The 25,930-nt window shown below is 41.0% G+C and overlaps 1 protein-coding gene across 13 annotated transcripts in view; it reads left to right on the top strand.

Moving 5' to 3' along the window:
- Positions 1–25,930, top strand: part of LOC147914437 (uncharacterized) — a 76,727-nt gene that overhangs the window by 21,267 nt on the left and 29,530 nt on the right. For 2 of the 13 annotated variants that reach the window (XM_087444682.1, XM_087444681.1), the window contains exon 3: positions 64–202. The exons of the other annotated variants lie outside the window; for them this stretch is intronic. The gene's annotated coding sequence lies outside the window, so the exon portion shown is untranslated. The remainder of the gene's footprint in view (positions 1–63; positions 203–25,930) is intronic. 13 annotated transcript variants of the gene reach the window in all.

The raw sequence follows: 25,930 nt of genomic DNA, 5'->3' as shown, positions 1-25,930 counted from the left end.
AATATTTTGAAATATTATAACTATGCTCCTTTTTTCTGCTAAATTTACCATGTTCTCTTGCAGGCAGTGGTGAAGTTTTCATGTTCCCTCTCCTAAGGGTATGTTTGCTCCAGCCTATATGCAGAACTATAGAATAGGCAATGTGCAGATTTTCGGTCTCATAAAAATGTTAGGAGGAACAATGACATTTAGATTTTTAAAGGTAAGGACTGAGTCTTATTCATTTTTAACCCCCTAGTGCCTACTAGCACAAAATTTGACATACAATTAGTGCTCACCAAATGCTTGTTGAATGAGAAAAAGAAAACAATTCTATCTCTTTTGTATTCTCATTGTAATTCAAATGGATTCCAGCAATTTAGGGTAGATATGAGGAAGGTTTTTCTGGTGGGAAATTATTACCCCTTGAAATAGAAACTGAAGGAGAATGTGCAACATCTTGAGAGGTCTCTATGGTTTAGACTTGTTCTAGCCTAAATGTCAGAGGTAATTTTGCTGACTTTTCAACATTAAGATGTATATGAAGAGTGCTAACAACAAGAAGCCACGAAAAGACATGGAAGAATGTTAAATGCTTATTGCTAAATGAAAGGAACCAGTCTAATTATACTGTATAATTCCAACTATATGACATTATGGAAAAGGCAAATCCATAGAGATAGTAAAAAAAAATCAGGGGGTAGGTGGGAGGGAAGAAGTGTTAAGTATGTGGAGCACAGATGATTTTTAGGACAGTGAAATTATTCTGTATGAAACTGCAATGGTAGATTCATGATATTTACACATTAGTCAAATCCCGGAGAACTGTACGCTACAGAGTACACACTAATGTCAACTATGGACTTCATTTAATAACAATGTGTCTGTTGGTTCATCAGTGTAACAAACATATTGCACTAATGCAAGATATTAATAATAGGGGAAACTGTGCAGGGGTAGGGCAGAGGGGCATAGGAGAACTCACTGTACTTTCTGCTCAATTTTTCCATAAACCTAAAACTGCTCTAAAAAATAGCTATTAATTATCTTTTTAAATAAACTGTAAATCATCAAGACATAGAGGAATGAGAATTCTCTTAATTTGGGGACCATTTATTCTTTACTAAAATGTTAGTGAGAACTGGTGCTCCTCTCTTTCTTTGAGTTAGAAAGGACTAGGAGGAATCGAGAAAAGAACCGTTACTCTCCTCTATTAGACAAAAACAAAAGTGAGTTGTAGCAATCGGTTCCTTTCTGCATACTCCAAGCTGGAAGATACAGGAGAAAAAAGATGCTTCTTTGACTTTTCTCCCCGGCAATTGAGGGCTTATGTTCTTGGCACTTGAAAGCAACAGACATGTGAGTAGGCATATGGAAATCAAAGGGCAGAATGTAGCTGAGTGCAGTCCTCATTGAACATTTCACAAAAGCAGGGTCCAGGATCCAAGAGGAAATGGCAACTCTCATCCCATATCTTTGAGTGTGCCTCCTACTCCAGGGGTTTGTCCCAGGTCATCCTCATTTTGGGGCACATGCTGGCTCTCTTGGTGTTGCACCGGCCTGCATTATGATGCCAAATGGTATTTCCTGTTTGTATTTCATTCTTCTCCAGCTATTAGAGCGGACCTAGCCTTCTGTTGGATTTTTTTTTTAACTTTGTCGGAAATGGAGCAGATGGATTTGAATTCCTAATTTTCTTCAAAACTGTGCCAAGCACTTGTTCCTTTGTTCCTTATTTTCCCCTTGACCAATTCCTTGTCGCTTTGCATTTTTCCTCTTTAAATGCATCTCACTGATTAGTCTTGTCTTTCTGTGTTCTAGGCATCTGGTCTCTAGGTATGTTCTCTAGAGTCCACTCCTCTTTTATTTTGATTCATCATCCTAGCTTCACACACCTAGTGTATGTAGGTGGACAAGCAAATATTACCACTGAAATAATTGAAAGTCACATTAAAATGTTAAACTATAATTCATACTTCTTGTGATTGCTTAAGAAAAGACATATTTGTCTAGTGTTTTATTGAGTACTAATTATGAACCAGTGAATTTGCAAGATGTTGAAGATAAATTATCTTAATTTAATCTCACTGAATGCCGACAAGAAGTAGGCTAATAGTCCCCTTGTACAGAATAAGGTAGTGAGACTCCAGAAATGGACTTGCCTGAGCTCAGATAGCTAGTAAGGAGTAGAGCCAGGAGGCAAATTCAAATTAATTTTACTTTGTACTCTGCTTTTCTTTTAATTAAAAGAGCATTGGCTTTGTAACCCGAAGGGTTTGGGTTTGAGTTCTTCCTTTTGGGGAGTGGGGACATGAAGGACATTTACTTAAATTGCTTAAACCTTAGTTTCTATGTCTGTAAAATGGGGATGATATCAATTTACCTTCGGTATTGCGCTGAGAATTAAAGGAGATAATGAAGGGAAGTTCTTGCACAGGGCCTGGTAGGCAGTAATTTGCAAAGTGTCAATTAATTTTTTAATTAAAGCTGTTCCCCCCCCCCAAAGCCCCAGCAGATAGTTGTATGTCATGGTTGCACATCCTTTTAGTTGCTGTATGTGGGACACGGCCTCAGCATGGCCAGAGAATCAGTGCCTCGGTGCACGCCTGGGATCCGAACCCCGGGCCGCCAGCAGCAGAGCGCGCGCACTTAACCTCAAAGCCACGGGGCCGGCCCTAAAGCTGTTATTTTTATGGATGATGATATAACTCATCTTGGGATAGAAAACTAGGCTGTACCAAGCTGAGACGTTTACATTACCATACGTTACTAGATCTTTGTTCTTTACTAAGCCCCATGAGCCCTGTGACTGAAACCAGCTCTTGACCTGTCATTGTAGTCCTCTGCTGACACCTGCAATCCCATTGCCCAGCCCTGTGGCCAGAAAGTTATTTGGAAACATGATTGTTTTGCCGCCTTTTCTTAGAGGCCGTGTTTTTCTGGTTGGCAGCTACCTATGCAATTTAATGCCAGACTTTTCTTCTTCCATCAGCACACTTGTCTGAAACCTTCCTACTGGACTGAAGTGATCTATTTTCCATCCTCAGTGAGTCTCTTTTTGGATTAAAGGTCAGCCGTCCACATCTGTGGCTCTTGCCATCCTCCTGCAGCTGCCTGTGCAAATAGCAGTGTTACATTGACTTGTTTTGCCCTCTTCCTCCTGCCTCTCTTGCTACCAGTCAGATAGAAAAGCCTTGCCTCGTCTGGATGCTAGCTTGCCTTTGCCATCAGTTTGAGGAGTTGAAATGCAGATCCAAAATGATCAAAATGAAACAAAGAAAAGTAACAATGGACAATACAAGCAACCAGTGACTTTTCACTCTGTAACAAATGGCATATATGGTATTTTGTATTAAACATATCTTGAAATCCCTTTCTCTTGCTTTGGTGGAGAGTTGCTTTTCTTTTTGTTTTCTTTAAAACATCCATTTTCAATCTTGGGAAGTCTGCCTTGTTTCTAGGAAACAGGATCCAAGTCAGTCTACAACAACTTTAGAGTATGGGGGAGGGGGTGCTGGTAATTTCCCATGTCTTGGTACTTTACTCATATCAAGTTTATATACATAGAACAAATATCTGAATGTCTATGATGTGCTAAATGAAACTACATGACACTGGGTGTGAATTAGCCAAACAGAAAAGGTCCGGAAGTTGCAGTTGGGCGAGCAGGTTAGAATATTAAAAAGGAAACATAAAGATGCTCCACTTCAGCCCAATGGGAGCTAACCTCTAGTTCTGATGCAACCAGACAGCTCTACTTCCCACAAAAGAGCTAGCAAGTGAAGACCTTCCTCCTAGCAAGCTCTGTGGGCCAGAGAACACAGAGTAGCTGGGTAGAGAATGCCTAGAGAGGGGAATGAGACAGAAAGGCATTTTGCAAGTGGTATTGATGGAAAGCGGTCTCCTTCGTGGTATTATTGACTTGTGTTGTTGATTTGAAACCTGAACTTTGATCACTTGCAGACAGAGACAGAGAAATAGTTTTGCAGTTAGAAATCTGAACTCCGATACAATGAAACAACATCTTAGTAGGCCCTGTGATGGGGTGAGAACAGAGAGGGAGTGCGAAGGACCATCAGGCATCCAAACTGGACCAGCCACATATCATTCTTAGATACACTGGGCTAGGAGTTCAACAATTTCTTAGTAAGAAGGAGGTAGAAGTTGGTACCAGAATCTTACCATGTGGAAATTAAATTTTTCTATGTATTAGCTCTGCTTAAGCTAACTATTGTCAACCGCAGATAAAAATCCCCAAGTGGAAGCACTCCTCTAGGTTTTATGATAGATGACCGTTTGGACGGGTGGTCCAGCCTGACCATTGCAGTCAAGGGCCCACAGTAGGCAAGACCAGTTACACGGAAATACTTACAGAATGTGGTTTATCCAAGTGGACTTCTCTTTTCTGTGCCATCTGTCACAATAGCGTTGTGTAGAATATGAAAGACAAAATCCCTTCCTTGGAAGAGCTTACAGTCTAGGGGAAAGGCAGGATACATGAAAATGTAACAAAAATGCAAAATTATTTATATTTTGTTATCAAAGTAATATATGTGCATGGTAAAAGCAAGACAAACATTAAAATAACAGAACAGACTGTGATTTAAAAATAGGGTTCCCTGACCTGCCACTCCTCACTTCCAGGCTCACTACCAGTCACCCTCTTTTTATTGCTTTTATTTTTAGATTTTTCTGGTAGTCATGATCACAGCACTAAAAAAGACATATATGCTACTTTATCTTCATTAATAAGCATTATATACAATCTATTGCTCCTCATGATAATAGGATTTAACCCACCTCCCCCCTTCCTCTTAAGTTTATAATTGTATTATTGTGTTTATTTTTTCTATGATTACTTTTGTAACTAAGTAAATGTTTAGTTTTCTATTCCATCAACTTTTGATGAAATCTTCTTTCTTTCATTCTGTCCTTCAAGCCTCCTTCATCCATTGCCCAACTCCACTGTCAGCGCCTGAACTTTTACAGTGTAAAGGCAGATAAATTTTACTTTTTGGTCTGTAAGGAAACTTGTCTCCCATGCTTTGTGTGCAGATTATTTAAATAGCAATATAAAGTTCTTTACAATGAAGTGCAATATGCATAGTCCAGGTTATTCTAGTTACTTTACCAGTTCTGAGACTTGAGAAATCAGTAAAGGTAGAATGGATGGAGAACGATTCATGGAGGCATTAGGACACGATCTGAGTCTTGAAAAATGCAGAAGACTCAGATCGACAGAGAGAGGTCGAAGGTGCAGAGGGGACAAGAAAATGAGTCTGGTGTGGTCAGGTGACAGACGAGTGACAAGGCTACATGGAGAAAATTATTTCTTGGATCGAAATGGTGGATAAAGTTGGAAAGGTAGCTTAGGACCAGATGGTTGGCTATGAGCCTCAGGCTGTCTGCTTCCCAAAAGTTGTAGCCTACACTTTCCCTGCCTCCACTTCCTGCTCTCTCTCTCTCTGCAACCTCTTTCAATCTGGTGTAAGCCCACACAGCTCTATTAAAATTGCTCTCAAAGACCCCCGAAATTTATCTAATAGTTTAGTGCTAACCCAAAGCCTCCTTTATGTCTTTGTGGGATTTGATAGGATTGGCCATCATCTGCTCCTTGATCCTTCTCTCTCCCTTTATTCTGTGGCATTGAATTCTTCCTGTTCTTCTCCTGCCTCTGTTGATTTTACTCTGTTGTCTCTTTCAGTGTGTTTTCTTTGAGGGTCTGTAGGGTTTCTGATCTTGACCCTGGTCTCTCTCCATTGGTTGTTCTATTCCCTTCTGAATTCCTTCCCGTGTTCCAGATCTACTTCACATCTCAATCTAAATGATCAATCAAAACTTTTTACACTCAGCATGTGCAAAACTTACCTTATTCCCTTCCACACCAGCTCCTCTTCCCATTTTCTTTGTCTTCCTCAGTTTTGTCATTATTCTTTAAGTCGGCTGGATTCAAACACTCGTTTCAACCCTCGACCAGCCTTCATATCCCATCAGTCACTGAGCCCTATCAATTTTCTTCCTGTGTCATTTCCCTAGCATTGCACCCCACCTTTACATTCTCAGTGTTGCAACCCTGGCAGGGCCCCCTTTTGTCTTACCTGTATTGAGGCAAATGTCTCCTAAATATTTTCTAATGTCTCCCCATTTCAATCAGCCCTTCACAATATTACCAGACTAGAATAGGTTAGATCATTTTATCCCTTGCTCAGAACCTTCAATAGTTCTACATCATTGGCAGAATAAAGGCTTAACGTTTTTATCTGGCTTGGCCATTCAAGATCATCCATATCAACCTTTACAGCACTGTCTTCCACTATTTCCTCTCCTGTAACCTGTAGTTGGGCAATACTAGATTTCTCAGTCTCCCCCCAACCTGACTTTCTCGGCTTCTCGGCCTGATTCCTGATTTGAACTCTTGATGTCTTTTACACAACAACTCAGTTCACTTGCTACCTAGGTCATAAAGCCTTTCCTGTGTATCACCACTTTCCTCCCTCCCACCCCACTCTCCTTCCATTGGGGTAAAATGATTTGTTTCTATTTCCTCCATGGTACAGTCGTGTGCTGCTTAATGACGAGGAAATGTTCTGAGAAATGCGTGATTAGGCGATTTTGTCATTGTGAGAACACTATAGAGTGTACTTACACAAACCTAGATGGTATAGCCTCCTACACACCTTGGCTGTATGGTACTAATCTTACGGGACCACTGTTGTACATGGGGTCCAACATTGACTGGAATATTGTTATGTGACGCATGACTGTATATACAGCATTTTGCCTTGTACTACTGAAATCTTATTCAGGATAAGACTGTGCCTTAATTTTTTATCACCTTCTCCCTTCTCTTATAGCTGGTAGGAGTTTGTTATTTAACATAATTGGAGAGTGGGTATTTTAGTGAGAAAGACATGCCTTTTGAGGTCAGAATACCTAGTCAAAGCATAATTCCTATTAACCATCTTGTTATAAGCAAGTCACTAAACCTCTTGGGCTTCTGTAAAATTGGGATAATATTTGTATCTCCAAATCTCTGGGAACCAAGGAGTTATTATCTATGGATACTGCAAGGTTCTGTGTTTCTCTTCCTTTTCAAAGAGTTAATAGTTATCTTCTTTTTCTGAAACTCTCTACCAGCCTGTATTACTGTAAGATGGATGTTACTAATTCTCTTTTACAGAGAGGAGGACTATGAGAAAGGGAAAAATTGGACTTACATTTATCTAGATAGATATCTTCTCTCTCTCAAAAGGATTCATATGCCTGAAGAAGGATTTGTCCTGAAAATTTTGTCAAGCCCACTAAAGTACTTGGAATCACTGTAACAGGCCCAGAAATCCCCAACTGCCTCAATGTTCCTTTCAAACCTAGGCCGACTCCTGGCTCATTTAACATGGAAGGTAGGACAGGGCTATTCAGGATCTCTAGGAAGAGTCTAGACAAGGCCTTCAGGTTGGATGTCCCTCCTGACCACCAGAGGGCGCTCTACTCAGAGGCAAAGAACCATAGTAATGGAAAGACGTGGAGTAGACTTTGGAGCCCTAGGTTTGAATCTATACTTAGTTTTTCACTTCAGCCAAGTTACTCATCATTTTAGAACATGAAAAATGGATCATACCTGCTTTGCATAATTGTTAAGATTAAATGAGGTCATGTAAGTCAGAACACCTAGCTCAAATGCTGTCACAGTGTTGATACCCTGTGAGTTGCCTCTTTGTCTTCCTTCTTCCCATCCTCCCACCCCTTCATGCCGACGTTGAGTTTACTCTCTTGTCCTGGATCAAGAGAGGCTTCCTACAAGGTGGCTGTTGATCAGAGCAGGACCATATCCCTTGACCTGTCTCGAGGTCCCCCAAACCTCCAGGGGTTGTCACTCTAAATATAGCTTTTAGATGAAAAAGGAAACCAGTCAGCAGCTCCTAGTGACTTCACAAACGCAGTTATTGACAGAGAGCCCACAGTTAGAGAGTGTGGAGACAAGAATAGTACTCAAGGCTAGTTCAGGGCTCTTTCTGCCAGTTTCTCCTGCCACCGCACATGGGGGCACAATTGGAGATTAATTCTTCCCTTCTTTCTGTAGCACAGCCACAGGCTTTATTAAGTAGGAATTGAATTTTAGTTCCTTCTAGAAAAATTATTTGCCTGTACTTAATAAAGTAGCACATTAAACCCATCTTATGTACAATACCTTTGTATACCATTCCTGAATTAGAAATATCGATTGTAGGCTTTCCAAGTTGATTACCAGGCTGCCCTTGTGTATCCACTGAAGTGGGTTTTGTATAAATCACCACCAAACTGAGACTTAGGCCTCTTAAAAAAGCACAGACTATTTTAGCAGATACTTGCTCAGTTAATCTGGTTACTTTTAGGCATGATTACTGCCTTGCCGTGCTTTCCCCAACCACTTAGCTTTATTGTAGCTGATTGCACAGACCGAAGATATCAGATTTCATTTGGTCTGTTTCAGTGCCTAATTCATTAGTCTGCCCTTGACAGAAAGGGAAAGTATCAGTTCCCTCACCCTGATGGCTAGTGGCAGTTGATATAGGTCATTGGCTTTGTGTATCCGTGTCTAGTCTGGGCATCTCAGAATAACGCTTGCTTTCTGGGGGCCAACAAGAATAGAGCCAGAATGGGAAAGAGAAATCTCCCCGTGAATCTTACAGAAAAATCTTGACCAGAAGCACGTACACAAAAGATCATCGAGTGTTCTTTTCTTCATTGAGTAAAGTAGAAGTTTGGTTCCAGATGTTAGCTGGTTCTTCTTAAAGAAGCTTGAGGAACATGGAACAATGCTGAGATTGAGACAGTTTGGAGGGCAGGTTTTTAGCTAAACAGTCAACTTCCATGTGCCAGCAGCAAAGAAAAGAAGAGGGATTCACAAATGGCATTCATAATTAAAAACTTCGACCATTTAATGAGCACTTACTGTGTGCCAGGCACTGCACCAAATACTTTATGTCCATTGTTCTATGTTGACCCTCAAAACAACCCTGTGAGGTAGGCTTATAATCCCTGTTTCACAGATGAGGAAATTGAAGATCAGAGAGACTAAGGTACTAAGGTCATCCAGCACTAAATTCAAGGCTCCATTAAGGTCATAATATAAATCATTTTACCAGTGAAAAATGTAAGAAAGTGTATTTTACTCAATTGTCACTTCTTAGCAGTAGAATCAGTCAATCACATTGATTCAGCACCCACTACTCAAAAAGGTGTCCTAGTCCCTGGCCAGGCTCAGTTCTGGATTTACCTCAAGGAAGATTCTCTTACCCCTTAAGGCTAGTCTGCCGGCACCCCTCCACCCCTCGCCATATGCTCCTCATCACCTTGTACTGTAGCCTTCTGCACACTGCATTGTAATTGCCTGTTTGTCTGACAGCCCCTTTCGATTGTGAGCGGCCTAACAGGGGGATGGGAACTGGGTCCTGTTCATCTGTCTATCCTAACACTGGGCACAAGGCCTATCATATACTAGCTGCTCAGTAAATGTTTGTTGGGTGAAAACAAAGCACCCAGAGAGCCAGCCAGCTAAGTCTTATGATGAAGAAATTCCAGATGAGTTAAGTACAGATGGGGCCAACAGGAATTTAGCACAGAGTGCTAGGAAACAGAAGTCTCTTCTTGACTTTTATGGAACTCTATGAACCTACAGATGCCCATACAGATAAGGTCGTTGAGTTTTCTTAATGGACTTGTATGGAAATATGTGAACGCAAAGTTCACATTGTGTCATTCTTTATCTGATGCTTTCTCTAAGGGAATGTTGGTATATAGCACCAATCAGTAAGCATTGTGTGGTACACCTGTGGGAGATACCAGGCAGTATGGGGGATTGCTGGCTTTCCTCAAGATGTGTGCTAGATGTTGTCTTAGTCTCTTCAGGCTGCTATAACAAAATACCATACTCCAGATGGTTTATAAATAGCAGGAAGTTAGTGCTCACAGTACTGGAGGCTGGAAGTCCAAGATCAGGGTGCCAGCGTGGTCACTTTCTGGTGAGGGCCCACTTCTAGGTTGCAGACTGCCAACTTCTCCACATATCCTCACATGGCAGGAGGCCAAGAGATCTCTCTTGGCATCTTTTATAAGGGCACTAATCCCATTCCTGAAGGCTTCACCCTTTATGACCTAATCACCTCCCAAAGGCCCACCTCCTGATACCATCACCTTGGGGGTTAGGGTTCCAACGTATGAATTTTGGAGGGACACAAACATTTAGACCATGGCAGATGTACTTTTCAAAGCACTGTCTCAAAATGACTGAAATCATTCATGTCAGAAAGGGGCCTGAACAAAAGATGTCTTTTTATGGCTTTATACAACTGTTCTGGGCTTGCGGTTTCAAAAATCAACATAAACTTTGCCAGATTCTGAAGAGGGACTCATGCGAAGGTTTTGTTCAGCCATTTGTGATTTGAGTGTCTGTATCCTGTCTGTCACCTTGGTTTTATAAATAGACATAGACTCGGGAAATGGAATATCAAGAAATCATGTATGGTGGAGTGTGACTTTATTCTCATTATCATCTTTGCCAAGTGCCTACTACTGTGGTATAGAAACAGAAGTATAGTAGACTCCCTTATCCACAGTTTTGCTTTCTGTGGTTTCAGTTATTAAATGGAAAATTCCAGAAATAAAAAATAAGTTTTAAATGCTCGCCATTCTGAGTAGCATGGTGAAATCTTGTGCCATCCCCCCCTGCGCTGTGAATCATCCCTTTGTCCAGGGGATCCATGCTGTATACCTACCCACCTGTTAGTCACTTAGTAACCATCTTGGTTATGAGATGTACTGTCACAATATCACAGTGCTTGTGTTCAAGTAACCCTTATTTTACTTAATAATGGCCCCAAAGTGCAAGAGTAGTGATGCTGGCAATTCGGATATGCCAAAGAGAAGCCATGAAGTGCTTCCTTTAAGTAAAAAGGTGAAAGTTCTCAACTTAATAAGAAAAAAATTGTATGCTGAGATTGCTAAGATCTATGGTAACTTTTATTACAGTATATTGTTATAATTATTCTGTTTTATTATTAGTTATTGTTAATCTCTTACTGTGCCTAATTTGTAAGTTAATCTTTTCACAGGTATGTATGTATAGGAAAAAACATAGTATATATAGAGGTCGGTACCATCTGCAGTTTCAGGCGTCCTCTGGGGGACTTGGAACATATCCCCTGCGGAGAACGGGGGACGACTGTAGACACTGTTCCACTGTTTGGCACAGGATCTTGACATATATCTATTTTCAGAGGTTTGAGCTTAGGATGTTTCATTATCACCAAGGGTTTCAGGGTTTGAAGTGTGTATCCTGTTAGGGTAAAGTGTTTAGGACCAAGATCAACTCCCTTGCTAAGAGACCACAGGAAGATCTGCTCGTTTTTCATAATAGTCTTGAAGTGATCTACCATGGTGTGTGTGGAGACATGCACCGTGTAAAATAAAGAACCTTCAGTGTTTGCTGTTGGCCGAGTCACATTCTTTCTTTTTGTTCCCTTTACAAATACGGATTGATCAGAGAGGAAGACTCGGCTTATGGAGGAGTCTGCCCAACTCACGCACTTCTACTTTCTGGCTTCATGGGAGGGGCTAGAGACATCTAGAGACATTTCATTCCTGTAAAGTCACCTGCTGTTCCCTGCATTCATACTCTTGACCCAGCTAGATTTTAAGTTCTATAAAGGTGGCAACTTCTCTTTGATTGCTTATATATTTTCCCCACCTATTAGAACATTTTGAATATAAAGGGGTGCTCAATAAATATGATGACCAAATGACCAAGATATTTGGAAACACATTTTGAGTGGAGATGCACTGTCAACCTGACCTTTGTTCTGTAGTGAGGCACAGACAGAGGTTTAGCTCTTGTTTCTCCAGATGCTCTGGTTTAGAGTAGTTGTTTTGCCCTGACCTGCCTTGCCTGCCCTCCCTTCCCTTCCCTTTCTGTCTTTCCTTTATCTTTTCTTGCCTTCTCTTCCCTTCTTTCTTTCTTTCCTTGTTAAGAAAATATATTTGAATTGATCCGGAAAGATTTCTTAAGGATACAAGCACTGAAGCTTTAGAATAGCAAGATGCAGTAAAAAGACACAGTTTCCAGGTAGTTTGCCTCTCAACCTTTGATCTCAGTTTCGTTATTTGTAAAATGGGGACACAATACCTATCTTGTGTCGTTGGTTGCAAGAATTAGAGATTTGAAAAGTGCCTGCCATTATTAGTAAGTGACGTCCGAGGAACTCAATAAATGGTACAAATTACATTGTTGTTGGAAAACTTGGAATGGAAATTTACAACCCATTTTTGTTACTAAACTAAAGACTATTTTAGTCATTTTACCAAACTCTTGGAAAATGGAGTAGAGTACCAAAAAATGCTCCAATTCCCATCCCAAGAGCGTCTTCCATACAGTTTTGCCTCTGACAGGAACAGACCCACACAGAGCACGCTGTACTTTTTGGTATGCAAATAACTCAGAATGTAATCATCTATTTTCCCACAATGTTTAAAAATTTTTGTGTGTGTGATAAACTTTATTTCTTTTTGCTTTTAAGTGAGTGAGTGGAAAGCATGATATTTAAACCCCCAATATTGAGTAGATGTGGGTGGATCTATGGGTGAATGACAAATGTGAAAGTTACTGTGAAATATTAGCTGGATCCTTAACCTACAGTTAGTAACAAACAATGATAAGAACGAAGGCCTTACCTATTTGACATGCTTTAGCCCATGAAGGGTAAATATGACAATGAAAGTGCTGAGCATGATTATTCGGAAAAAGAGCAACAAATTTCTCAAGCCTCATTTTCTTGATTACCAGTTTTCAGATGATGTGACTTTGACATAGGATATTTCTACTTGGTGCACATCTCAAAATATCTTGTACTAATATAGCCTTTCCTTCAAATTTTTAAAAGATTTGATTCATCAGAAGGAAGTTTGGTGTAAGAGAAGGATATGGAATTCAGCAATAGGCAGAACTGAGTTTGAAATATGGCTACACTGTTATGTACTAACAATGTGATCTTGGGGTATAATGAAAAATAAATATTTGGTCTTTGTCCACTGTTCCTGACCCTCGAAGCTCCTAAAACTCTTGAAATTTACTGTCTTGTATGCTAATGAAATGACTCATGGGGGAGGGGAGACCCTAGATAGTCATGTGATGAGGTTAGAACTTTCATCTCCGCCTCTTGACTTCCAGAGAGGGGAGAAGGGTTAGAGAGGGAATTTATTCAATCATGCCCACATAATGAAACTCCCGTAAAAACCCCTAAATGACGTGTTTAGGGAACTTCTGGGTCGGTGAACAGATTGATATACTAGGAAGGCGGCACGCCTGGAGAGGGCGTGGAAGCTCTGCGCTAACCCTCTCCCTTCCCCCATACCTTGTCCAATGTGTCTCTTCCATTTGGCTCTCCCTGAGTGGTATCCCCTGGTTTTGTGGTTGGCTGGGCAGACGCGTGGGTAGCCTGGGCACCCCATTTGCAGCTGGCGTCTGAATTGGGGGAAGCCACGTGGGACTGAGCCCTTAACCTGTGGGGTCTGCACTAAGTAGTGCAGACTGCCCTGAGTAGTTAGTGTCAGAACTGATTTGTTGGACACCCAGTTGACGTTGGAGAATTGGAGAATGGGTGTGCACCAATGACATGTGTTTGGTGCCAGAAAAAAAACAACAGTGATCTTAAGGAAATTTGTTTTAACTGCAGTGAACTTTGTTTTGTAATCTCTCTACAAAAAGCAGGGTGGGCATTATAAAACCTCCAAGGGGACTTAGGAGGAATGAAGGGAATGATGCGTGTAAATCTCCCAGCATAGTGTTTGTTATTTAGTAACTGTACATAAATGTTAACTTCCCTTCCTCATTTTTCACCTGATTTTTAAAGGATTGCCAGACATCTGTGCTGTGCTGTTTAGAATGTGGTGGAGAACATGGCAGATAAATGACTTATGGTGGCTCTGAATTACCTAGTGGAGATATGGAAAGGAAAATCCCAGGAATTCTGCTGAAATGGAGAAATGTGGAGTTTTTTGAAGTATATTAATAGACAGTTGAACAACAGATTCACCCAAATATTAATTAATGGCTTGATAACCTGAAGGGAAAGCTCTCATAGCATATTATTCCAGTCTTGTTGAAATTTTTTTCTTTTTTCTAATGACTTGGATGAAATTACGGAGGACTTGCCTGGCAGATGTATTTGGGAGAGAAAACTTGTGTCTTTGATCGTAAAGATCTCGGATAATTCTTCTTAGGCCCAGAGCTATGGACCAAAATCAAAAAGGTGGAATTTCTCAGCAAAAATTTTAATGCCTCGTGTTGACACCAAGATTGGTGTAGACTCCTGCTCTGGGATGGTCAGAGCCCATCTGAAGTATTGTCTCATTACAGGGACTATAAAATAAAAGATATTCACTAGGACCGAGTGCCCAGAGATGGGCAACCAGGTTGAACAAGGGGTGAGGGAGGGGGGCTGTGGAAGTTTTGCCAACTAGGGAAGAGTTCAAGGACCTGAACTGTTTCAGTAAGAGAACAGGTGTCTTATGTTGACTTATTTAAGAGTCTGTCATGTGTGAGGAGAGACAAGCTAATTCTGGTCACTCTAGAAAACAGATTAGAACCAATGGGTTTATAATACCGAGAGGGAAAATCCAGTTCCAATTACGAAAGATTTTTCTCATAATTAAAGGAATTCAAAAGTTGAGTGAGCGACCTCACAGAGTAGAGAGTTCCTCATTGCTGAAAATTGCATGCAGAGGCTGTATGATACAATGAAAAGGATGCTAAACAGAGTCTCCTCCAGTTCCCACTCTATAAAGGCTCTAAAAGTATTTTTAAAATATTGAACCACATTAAAACCAAAGAAAGACATTGGTAATTCAGCTAACTTTGACAAATCAAATTTGTTCACGTTTCTGTCCTATATTAGGTCCCTTTGCAAAGAGAGGAGAGCCTGCCATATCATGAGGTTGAGTGCACCACTCAAGACATGTGCATTCTCAAGTTTCTTGATTGACTTCTTTCTTGAACTACCCACTACTGCTGATTCACCAAATCACTGTCATCAATAGCTCCTGTCAGTGAGTGATCATACCTAAAGAACCTTGCAGTGAAATGTGTGTTCTTTTCATGGTTATCTTATACTGTTTACAATGTATACTTCTCTTATCATTTAGACTTTAAGAAGATGGAGGGAGAATATATGTTGAGGCTGACGCTGCTAGTTGCCTATGCAGTATCCATTTCTCCCTTCTTCATTGCTAACAGAATCCAGATTTTATGCTCAGCTCCAGTAAAGAGAATCATTTTTCCCAGGCTCCCTTGCAACTAGGAGCAGTCATGTGATACTGCCAATGAGATTTAACTGGAAGCCAACTGGGGGCTTTTCAAGGCCCAGTCTTGCCTTGACCATGGCTTCATGATGAGCTAATATAGCTACCTTGAACCTGTAAGGGGAAGGCTGAGAGAATTTGAGAGATATCAACCCTAAGATTGCTGAGCCATTGAACAAATATCAGCAGTTTCCTTCGTCTGGACTTCTTGCTATATGACAGTGATAAACACCTATTTCTTTGCTTAAATCATTGCATTTGTGTTTTCTGCTACTTGTAATTGAAAGTATTCCTAATTGGTCATTTGCCCAAGGCCTTTATTCAGCAGTCAACATATACCAATAGAGCTTTGGCCATGAGCCATATGAAGTGCTAGTCATTGGATACATAAGTGAATGAGACATGGGCCCTTCCTTCAGAGAGATCTCAGCTTCAGTCTTAGGGTCTAAAAGAAATCAGGCAGCAGCCTAATAGGAACAGTTAATTGTTGTGTTTCTTCCTTCCGTTTCTTTTCCTGGGGGCTAGAACTGTGAGTTGGATCCACTAGAATGATTGGAGCACAGCTGTGTCAGGAAGAGTTGCCTGGGATAACCTGACACCTGGGCTCTGCTCTCATCATGTGCTTCTCGGAGATTTGGGTGGCATCTATACTTTGTGATTTAGCTGTTGAGACAGAAGAGGTGTGGGTAGTGTTTACATCGATTTGATGGGAATGTTAAATAGCATTAATTTTCTGAGTACTTTATTTAGCTTTATTTATTTAAAAGGTACGTTACCACTGTAAACTGTGAATAAGATATTTAGAGATTTCTATTTAAAAACCATGTGAATGCTCTTTGTAAGATATGTTTTTGAAGTGACAATTTAGTCCCAAATACCTTTATAATCATATATTAATATTTTCAGGGAAGATGATACACATATTCTTTTCAAGAACTATATATAAACTACTTGTTTAAGTAACCTCTGTACAATAAAAATTTTAAGACAAATCCCAAAAAGGAAATACACCAATGATCATCTAATGCTGTTGAATTTGGGACTTTGTGTGATCAACATCTCCTTTCTACTTTTCTGACTTTATTGTAATTAGAAAGTATTATTTTCATACTCTAAAAAGAATGAGTGTAAGGAATTATGTACCGAGTCATGACAAATGAATTGACATAGAAACAGCAGAGCCATTTTTAATGTGTTTATATAAATAGATCTGTATAATTATCATTAAGCATCATAAGCAGATACTGCTAAAAAGAACAGTGCTATTTACTCAAATTGAAGTTGGATTTCATTACACTATACAGCACAATGAGTTAGATCATATTCTAAAGAGAGTGAAATAATGGCTGCATTAGAGCCTTTATATTTAGTATATCTATGTATTATGTATCTGTGCATTAATACTGATCGATTTATTTAACAGACTGTGTTACATATCCAAAGCTAGGGTTTCAGTAACCTAAAAGTGCTGATATCTTGCTTCTGGGACCTTGAAAAGGGAGAGGAGAGTATGTTCTCACTTATCCTTTTTGTGTACTAGAGTCTGGAATCTTCTATTGAGTGAGTCTTTTCCCTGAATGAGGATACTTGATTCTTGAATCCATAAAGCCACTATAAGAAGATTATGTAATCATATAATTTAAAGTTTGAAGTCTAAACTTTTAGTTTGAAAAGATGAAGAAATAGAGGCTTAATGATAAAAGTATTTTATTCAGTTTTCTTTTTAACAGTCATTATGCTCTTACTTGAGGTGCAGAGATGATGAAATGATGGGTCCTGCTTTACCAGCAGTTAGTGCTGGGGAGTGGTTCCAGTGCAGGAGAAGCAGGCTAGCTTGGTTCTTGGGAAACCAAGGAAGGAAAAGGGTCCCATGTTCAGACTGAAAATATCCATTGATGGCAGCTGTGGCAGGAAGGAGTAATTGTCGATCTTCACTTGAGTAGATGCGTCAGAAGGGTGGGCGCAGAAGCCAGCTTGTGGAGGAGCAGAGAGGTGAGAAAGGGCGGGCGTTGAGTGTAGGCAGTCTTCTCCTGCAAGGGGGAATGGGGTGCTGGGTCTAGAAGTCAAGTCTCTTGACCCCCAGATTATTACTCCTTCTACTAAAGCATGCTAAGAGTTTAATGAATGCAGAATTCCATCAGTGTCAAAAGTTTAGTAATACCCATTTTGTAGCCCTCAGGAAGAGGAGCATGTTCAATCTGCATGACCCCTTGGTAGAGCTCATCGACCCTATGTCCTAATCCTGTGCCGAGTTCCTCTGCAGCAGGCGACTTTTCTTCCACTTGAAGGGCTCAGTGAAAACAGGGTTTTATGTACATATGTGTTTATGTGCATGGTCGTCTCCTCCCAACCCCAACTAGTATTTTATTTTCTCTAAAAATAAACCACAGGTCTCTTTGCTGCCCCTGCGAGTACAGGCCCTTTTGTATCCACTTGCTAATAGCATGGCAGTTCTCTCTCTCTCTCTGGAAGCTTTAGCTAATTGGCCAAAGTTAGGCCAGTTAAGGCTAGTCACTTCCAACAAGCTGTACCCTTCCGTTCCTGTCAGATTATCTATCCTTTCTAAAGCTCAAATTCCCTGATTACTCTGCGATTCCTTGCTGTGGTTCCTCCAAATATTAATGCTTCTCTGGATCCTTCCCATTGAGTGCTCAGAAACATTCCTTGCCTTTTTAACAGTTATCCCACACCCTCAACCTTTTATCAAAATGCTATTCAGCCAGAACTTAAAACCTTTAACTTCCTCAGGATATTGTTTCTCCAGTTTGCTCTGCAGTGAAGGCTGATCCTCTCCTAAACCCCGCGTTTCATGAGACCAGGAAGGAGGCTTGCCACTCTCCCAACTTCCCAAAGAATTTCCAGGCCATTGATCATCCTTCCTCATTTAAAACATCTCCTACTTTGAAGGTCAGGCCTCCCAATTCTATCCCCTCAAGCCTTCTCCTTCACTGTTGTCCCCCAGCTTGCCTCTCTCTTCTGTTGAAACTTTGAGATATGGGTGCAGAGATTTCTTTTCCTTTGTGCTGACTCCCTGAGCATCTGCACGTCCCTAACTACGGAACAAGCCTACAGCATGAACGTGTACGCTTCACTTGGCCCCACGGGCATTTCCATCCCCATTTTGAGCAGGAGGGTGAGGAGGAAAGCCAACGCTGGGCCGGCAGAGTGTGCTTTCAAAAGCGAGCTGTCTGCCGAGTGGCAGATCCCAGGTCACTTTCTCTCTAAAACAGCTGTGGGGCTCCAGGGAAATGGGAGACTTTTCAAATAACTCCAGCTCTATTCAGGTAGGATCTTAAACTCCTGGACCACAAAGAGAAAAAGAAGCTGTTTGTTTCAGGTTGCCCCAGGGCTCAGGTGGAACACTGTGGTATGACAGCAGGTTTTAAAAGAGCAAGAATATTCCAGCTAATCAAGGAATAGCTTGTCGACAAGTGAAAAAAATACCTTTCAATAATAATAATAATAAAAAAGAAAAGCCAGAGAGTTCCAGGAGGCTCTGATAACAAAGCCCAAATATGTTATAATTTTTGGTGAAAGGAACTCAAAATAGTTTCCTCCTTACATTCAACGGCTTGTGAGTCTGCCTTTTGTCTCACAGCTTAGTTTTATCTGCATTGTGTCAGTTCGATTTGACCTGTACGAGAGGATCTTTGCTTTTCATTTCTGCCAGCTGCAGGAGTTTCTTGCTGGGCAATGCTTTTGCTTCATCCCTTTCAATGGTTGACCAAAGAAATAAGTGCTAGGGGTGAAGGAGGGAATCGTTTTATTCAGAAACTGGAATAATTCTGAGAGTCCATTGATGGAGAGGCCGGTCTAAGAGTCTGACTTGGACCTTCCCTATCTTGGCTTTTATTCTCCAGCCACTGGTCTGAGGGAAGAAAAAAAGCAAGGAGGAGGCAGAATGTTTTCCCTCCTGAATATTGAATCTATCTTGCAGACACATACAGCAATTCCAAAGAGAAATTGGCTATTTAAAATGTCCTAAGCAGCTAATTAAAAGTCTTAAACTCTGAGTTCTCATTTGAGCTCTGATTTAATTCATAAATATTTTAGCCAGAAAGAGACTTAAGGATACTCACATGCCAAACCCTTCCATTTACAGATGAGCAAATTGAGGCCCCAAGAGAATGTAGTGACTTGCTCAAGGCAATGCAGCTATGCTCTTTTCTCCTCAGTATCATCTTTGCAGCATTTTCTCTCCAAAAACAAACGCAAATTCTCTAAGATTCCTCCATTTAAATGCTGAAGTTCTTTTATCTCTACTAAATCCCTTACAATTTTTATAGACTAATTTTTCTAAAAAGTCAGGGCACCTTATAGTCCTTTTCTCTCATTTCACATCACTCTTATTAAGTAAGAGACACGGGTTCCTGGGGACAGTTAATACTCAGAAGGTGTGGTATGACTTGGTCAAGATAAAAAGTGACTTTCCAGAGTATACCCAGCGGGGAGGAGGCTTTTGATGTGGGGAATCACGATTATTAATCACACTGTACGTAGGTTGTCAGAGGTAACGACCCATCGGACTCTATGGAACCTTGAGCCAGTTTATTTCCTCACCCCAATCCTCCTAAATCAAGGCTAAACTATACCATATGTATTTTTGCTTTTAAATGATTTCACTGTTTTGACTTAATACTTCTATTTGCCATGTGTGTTACATAAACAAACAAACAAATAGATAAATGAAAGGCTGATCTCTAATTCTCATCTCTTTTGCTGTGATGTAAATCTCTCCTTCTGTCTTCAATTGACCAGGAAACAGGGTCTCCATAAACCATTTGGTCTTCCCCTGGGCTTGGCCAGAGGGCCAGAGTACAGGTTCACTTCTCAGAGACAGAGCATTGGTTCCTTTATGCTTTTCTTGACTGTTCCTTGATGAACTATGTTTTTTAAATCTTTCTGTTTTACCCCATATCTTAGCAGTTGACCATAAAAGCCAATATTTTGTTGTCTTTATTTTATGATTCCTCTTAACAACTTCCCCTTGGTCTGAATGGAGAGCGTTGTGGGATTAAAACCAGTGGGGGTTGGGACAAAAACATCAGGTGTAGGACCTGGAAGGATTTGTAATCTTAGGTAGAAAGCAATAGGAAAACCTTGCTGTGGAAAAACAAAACAAAACAAAATAATTCCAGAAAAGACATACAAAGATTTGAGATTTGTGAAACTCAGCAATGTGAATGGACATTCTACTTGAAGAGAAGGTTAATGACTGGAAGATATGAGTGGTGGACAATAGTTCATTTTTGACTAAAATTCTAATTTCCTCCAGCATACAAATCAGAGTAGTAATATCCTGGTGGTGGTTTCTGTTGAGAGAGTAGTTTTGGGTTCTCTCTACCTCATTCTTCTGTGAAAGGTCATTTCCTACCGATAGAGGTGAGAATATTTAAGTAGTATTCTCTTATTTATTTTCGGTAGTATATCTATGATCTTTCCCAGGATTTACATACAGCAAAACATTAACGTTATGGGGTGCGGAATTTTCTTTCTCTCTTTCTTAAAAGTGTTTCTAAGTAGTAGTGGCTCCCAATTCTATGGCGTGACTTTGGGTGGATAATTACTATAGAATACTGCAGACCATTTTTTTTCCCCTGTAGGGTGATTGATTTTAACCTTTCTCCTCTGCCAAACCTTTGTTCTGTGCATGACATTTCAACCCCCACCACTTCCTATGTTCTATTTTGCTAAAGAAAATTGCATTTTCTATTTCTGGATAAAGCATGGTTGTTTGTGTCAGTCAATTTAACACAATACACCAGTTCTTATTTGTGCAGAGGAAGCACTAATAAGATTCCAGCAGGAGATGGGTCCTGAGCCCATGAACAAGCCTCCCATTGGGCCCGGAAGACGGAAGCCACAACAATCCATTACCGACAAGGTTACTTAATGGTGATGTAGCACCTTTTTGTCTCAAAGACCTTCAAGTAGTATGAAATCCCATTTCCTGCCCTCTATACTCGTACTGCAAATGATACATGGACATAAAGGAAAATGGTCGTGTGACAATGGAAAAGGCAGGCATTTTGCAGAGTCTGACCTAACTTTTGATCCTTGCTCTGCCATTTACCAGCTCTGAACCATTAAATATATTACATATCCTTTCTGAGCCTCTGGTTCCTCATCGAAAATGGGGATAAAGATATAGTTTCTAACTTGCAGGGTTGGTAGGAAAATGAAATAAGATCATGAACACAAAACTCTTAGTACAGTGCAGGTTCCGTGGGAGGAACTATTAAGTAGTAGCTATTATAATGAAATAGCTCTTAGAGGTAAGAACATATTGCATTTTGATGAAATTAGCAGTTCTTATTATGACATGTCTTTTGGTTAAAAACGTGGTTATGGACCTTCCACCTTTTTGTTTCGTAGAGTAGATCAGCTGTGGGAAAAGTTTAAAATATTTGATTTCACTGCTATGTGTACCTTAATTCATTAAGCAATCAATTAATGAATGTCTACTGGATGCTGTGCACTGCTATGGATGCCTGAGTCTAGAAGAAAAAGCAAAGAGCGAAGAGCAGTGTCATGGACAGGAGAGAGCATAGGCTCTAGGGTAGGCAGATGTGGCTTCCCATTCTGGCTCTGCTATCTACTACTGTGATTTGGGCAGGTTATTTAACTTCTCTGAGCCTAGTTGCTGGATCTCTAAAATGTGGATCATAATACGTGCCTCACAAGACTGTGATAATAGATATAAAGCAGTTATAATCTAGGATGATATTCAAAATATTTACTAACCAGTATGGTAGGGGCATTGACTGGTCAGAAAGAACCACCTGTAGAAAACCAGAAACTGGTGCATATCAGCATTGGTGGAATATGAGCACTGCTCTAAGCCATAGAACAAGGTCTAGAATATAGTAGGGAGAGCCCAGGGTTTAGTTGGGCATTGGGAGTTATATTGTTTATATTTTTTATTTTCTGTATATTATGATGTTTTGACATCTTAAAAACCTTTCTAGCTGAGGAGAGACTGGCCCTTCAGGGACTAGTCAATTCTTAGCGATAGGGAGCATGCCTTTGATAAGCAAACTAACCAATGCAGAGCCACACCTCCTGTGTCTGGCCTGTACACCCCAGAAGGCAATATTCCTCTGCCTTAATCATCCCAGAGCCCCATGCGAGGCAACTAGGAACTACCCTTAGAGCTTAAAGCCTGAGGAAACTAGTCAAACCAGCCAATCCTAAAACGTTTGCCCTACCCTGCCTTGCCTTCCCCGAGGAAACCCCAATAAAGGCTCTGTTCTAAAATTTCCCCTGCTCCTATCTTCTGCCTCATGACTAAAACCTAGCCCTTCCCCTGTGACCCTGCGTGGCGTGCAGTGCCTCCTGTTTCTAGGACCTGTGAGTATAATAAACTTTGTTTTCCTTAGCTTCTCCTATGTCTCCTCTTGTGGCCGTACCTGACTGACCATCACATAAAAGAACATAGAACAGAAGCGGACAGAGAGACAAACATATAAAGGATTGCCATACAGCATGAAACGTGCTGTGATGACAGTACACAAAAGGACGAAGAGAACGCAGTGCAGGGAGCCACTAAGTCTACCTGAGGGAATCCAGAAACGGTAAAGAGAGGAAGAGAGAACTCTGGAGTTGAGTGTTGAAGGATGAGCAGGAGGGTTTGTCAGTCTGAGATAATTCCATGCAGAGGGAAATGCATGTCCCACAGCACATATGTATGAGGTGTTTCAGGATGTATAGGGGATGGTGGGCTGGCAGAGGGCTTTGGGGGCTGGGCAAAGGCTAAAACTGGAAATGTATGCAGGGGCTTGGTCTTGAAGGACCTTCGAAGCCGTGCTGTTCTAGTGTGGAAAGCAATTGGAAAGTGGGGGATATGGGATGGAGGAAGACCCGTGAGTGCGTGGCTGTGTTGGTTAGTGGTGAGATATGAGGGGTATCCCACAGGCAAGGAGAGCCCAGATTCTGGAGACATGTTAGATATAGAATAAATGGAACTGTGAGTGAATGAGTATAGGGGTGAGGGAAGGAAGCAGCTGAAGACATCTCCTGGGTCTTTAGCTTGAGTGATGGGTGCGCCTGGGGATCCCAGAAGAGAGAAGGTTTTTAGGGTGAATTGCTTCTCTACTGTTTGTGTAACTGCATCAGTCCCCTGCCTACCAGGTCAAGTAAGGCCTTTTTTTTTTTGTCTCACAGCTGTAAATATTTCATGCCAGTGGCCATGTTTCTGTTTTATTTTGGGAATGGCACTTTAACTGGTTTTTCAGTTTAAACGACTACGGAACTGAAGGGCCATTTTTGTCTTCAGGGATATGTTTGGTGCTGAAGATGGTAGACAGTTGGGTGTGGGTGAGGACAGATAGCGCCTGAGGTCTTGCAGCTTAGAAGTAACATCTTGTCGTTTGAGGATAACACTGCCAAAGATGTGTGGGTGTATCTTTGAAGAAACAAAACAGGAAAAGCATGACCAGCGATCTGATCTATCCTAGGTGTCTATAAAAATCATTCTTTTGTTTATTGCTTTAACTCTTGTGGAACTGCCTTATTGGGCTCAGAGATGGCCCCTTTGTTCAAAGTAAATTGCCCCGTTGCTCTCAGGGGCTGGTTGTCCAGCCTGTCAGTTGATTTTTTCTTTTTTTTGGCACTGCCCTGTTATACCGATTCATTTAAAATTTTGCTTTGTGTTTCCTCTCCCCTCAACCCTTGGAAGTAGCTGGCAATCACCCACTCCCAGGGCTGTGGAGTGCATGCGCAGTGAGCCCCTGGTCTGTGTGTTCCAGCCAGCAGCATTTCAGAACCAGGAAGCTGCACACAAGCCAGGTCTTGCTCTGCTACCACTGAAACAATTTGAGTGGGAAGGTGGATTTATAGGAGGATTCCTTTCTTATCATAACAGGTGCCTGTCCAATTTTTTGATTCTAAAGAGGTTTGCAGAGATGTCTGGAATTTTCTTGACAACACACTTTCCAGTTGCTTCAAGTTTCCATTTTTTTTAAAGCCTACTAAGAGCAAAGCTCTTTATACCCATCCTGTCATTTACTACTAAAATGACTAATATGGGCTATGTTTATTGAGCCCTTTCATGTGTCAGGCCCTGTGCTATAAGCACTTTACACAGATAATCTGAATTCATCTTCCCAACAAGCCTATAGTAGGACCATGATTCCCTCCAGTTCTCAGATGAAGAAACTGGGGAGTTGAGAGGTAAGGCCACTAGTTCAGGTTCACTCAGCTCTGAGTGGTCAAGTCAGGAGTCCAACCCAGACACTCTTAACTGTAAGCCCAGCCATCACGTTCTACAGCCCTGCAAGGCAAATAAATACAAATATTATCAATTTTAAAGAAAGTGAAACTGAAGCTTAGACGGGCTTAGAATCCAGGACCCAGGTCTCTCTGACTTGAAAGCGATATTGTTCTCCCAGGTCACCAGCTGCCTCTGGTTACACCTTGTGGACAATGTACGACTTGATACAAATCGTTTTATCACAGGTAACTGAATTCTGGGATCTTCAGAAGGAGCTGCTGAAAGTGGTGTTGGTTTATGGTGTGGTAGTGCTTCTGCTCTTATGTCTGATTGCATCATTCTTTCTCACCCTTCATGGTAGGAAGTACATAAAATGAGAATATTTGCATCATAAATTATTAAATCCCAGAGTCGGTTTGCTATTGCTGAGTCTTCACTATATACCAAGCACTAAGCCATTAACGCCAATGTATGGCAAGATTTCTACCTCTTTCTTTGGAGTTAATAATCTTCAGAGAAATACAGGACAGCTATTTATTTTTGTATTTATGCAAATTATATATACATACAGAGTGTTAAAACATAAAAACAACATATGGTGTAGAAGAATTTCCATAAGTGCTCCAGGCATCTCTGGATACAGAAATAGCATGGCTGCTAATAACATGGGTTCCTCAGCGAACAGAGATCGCAGCCTCCGCCACGCTCAGACTATGCAAGGTGAGGGGCTCTTCTGGGGATGGGTGCCATTTCTGTACTCACACACTAGTTTTCCGCTTCATTCATGATAAGCAATTGCGTTTTAAAGAAGGTTGTTCAGGGATAAGGGGAGAAACCTGAGATGACAGAACTGGACAGAGCAGAACTCACCTGTAGGATCCAGTCTGTCCTGTTGAGTTGAAACTAGCCAAAAGCACGATGTGTATCATACAGCAAATTTGACATCCCTAGCAGAATTTGAAGCACACGCTCCTAAATCAGAAATATTTGGAGGGCAGCATAGAACCAGCTCCTAATGAGCATAATCACCTCTCTTGTTCATCAGGCAGAAAGGATAAAAAATCAAAGAAAACTGAAGAGGGAAGATAAGGAAGAATAGAACTGAGATTTATCAGGCTCCATCTACGTGCCACGGTTGAGGTTTCTTACCATCTTCCTAACAACTCTGGGGAGCAGGTACTGGTCTTCCCATGTTGTAGATGAGAAAACAGAGGTTTCAGCATTTAAGGGATTTGCCCAAGACCATGCAGCTAGGAAGTGGTAGACTCACAATCTGTATCCAGCTCTTTGTGATGCGAGGAAAAGCTTGTTCTTGAAAGCTTTCCTGAAAGACTCCAGGTCACTGCCAAACGGCGTTTGCAGGCTCTGAGTACCTCCTGCATTGATATTTGGCAGAAACCGTGGAAACCA

The sequence above is a fragment of the Ceratotherium simum genome, chromosome 20, assembly GCF_057802395.1.
Source record: "Ceratotherium simum simum isolate JZ-2026a chromosome 20, ASM5780239v1, whole genome shotgun sequence".
NCBI classification, from domain to species: Eukaryota; Metazoa; Chordata; class Mammalia; order Perissodactyla; family Rhinocerotidae; genus Ceratotherium; species Ceratotherium simum.
Note: the sequence above shows the minus strand (reverse complement) of the source record. Positions and strands in the feature narration are given on the sequence as shown.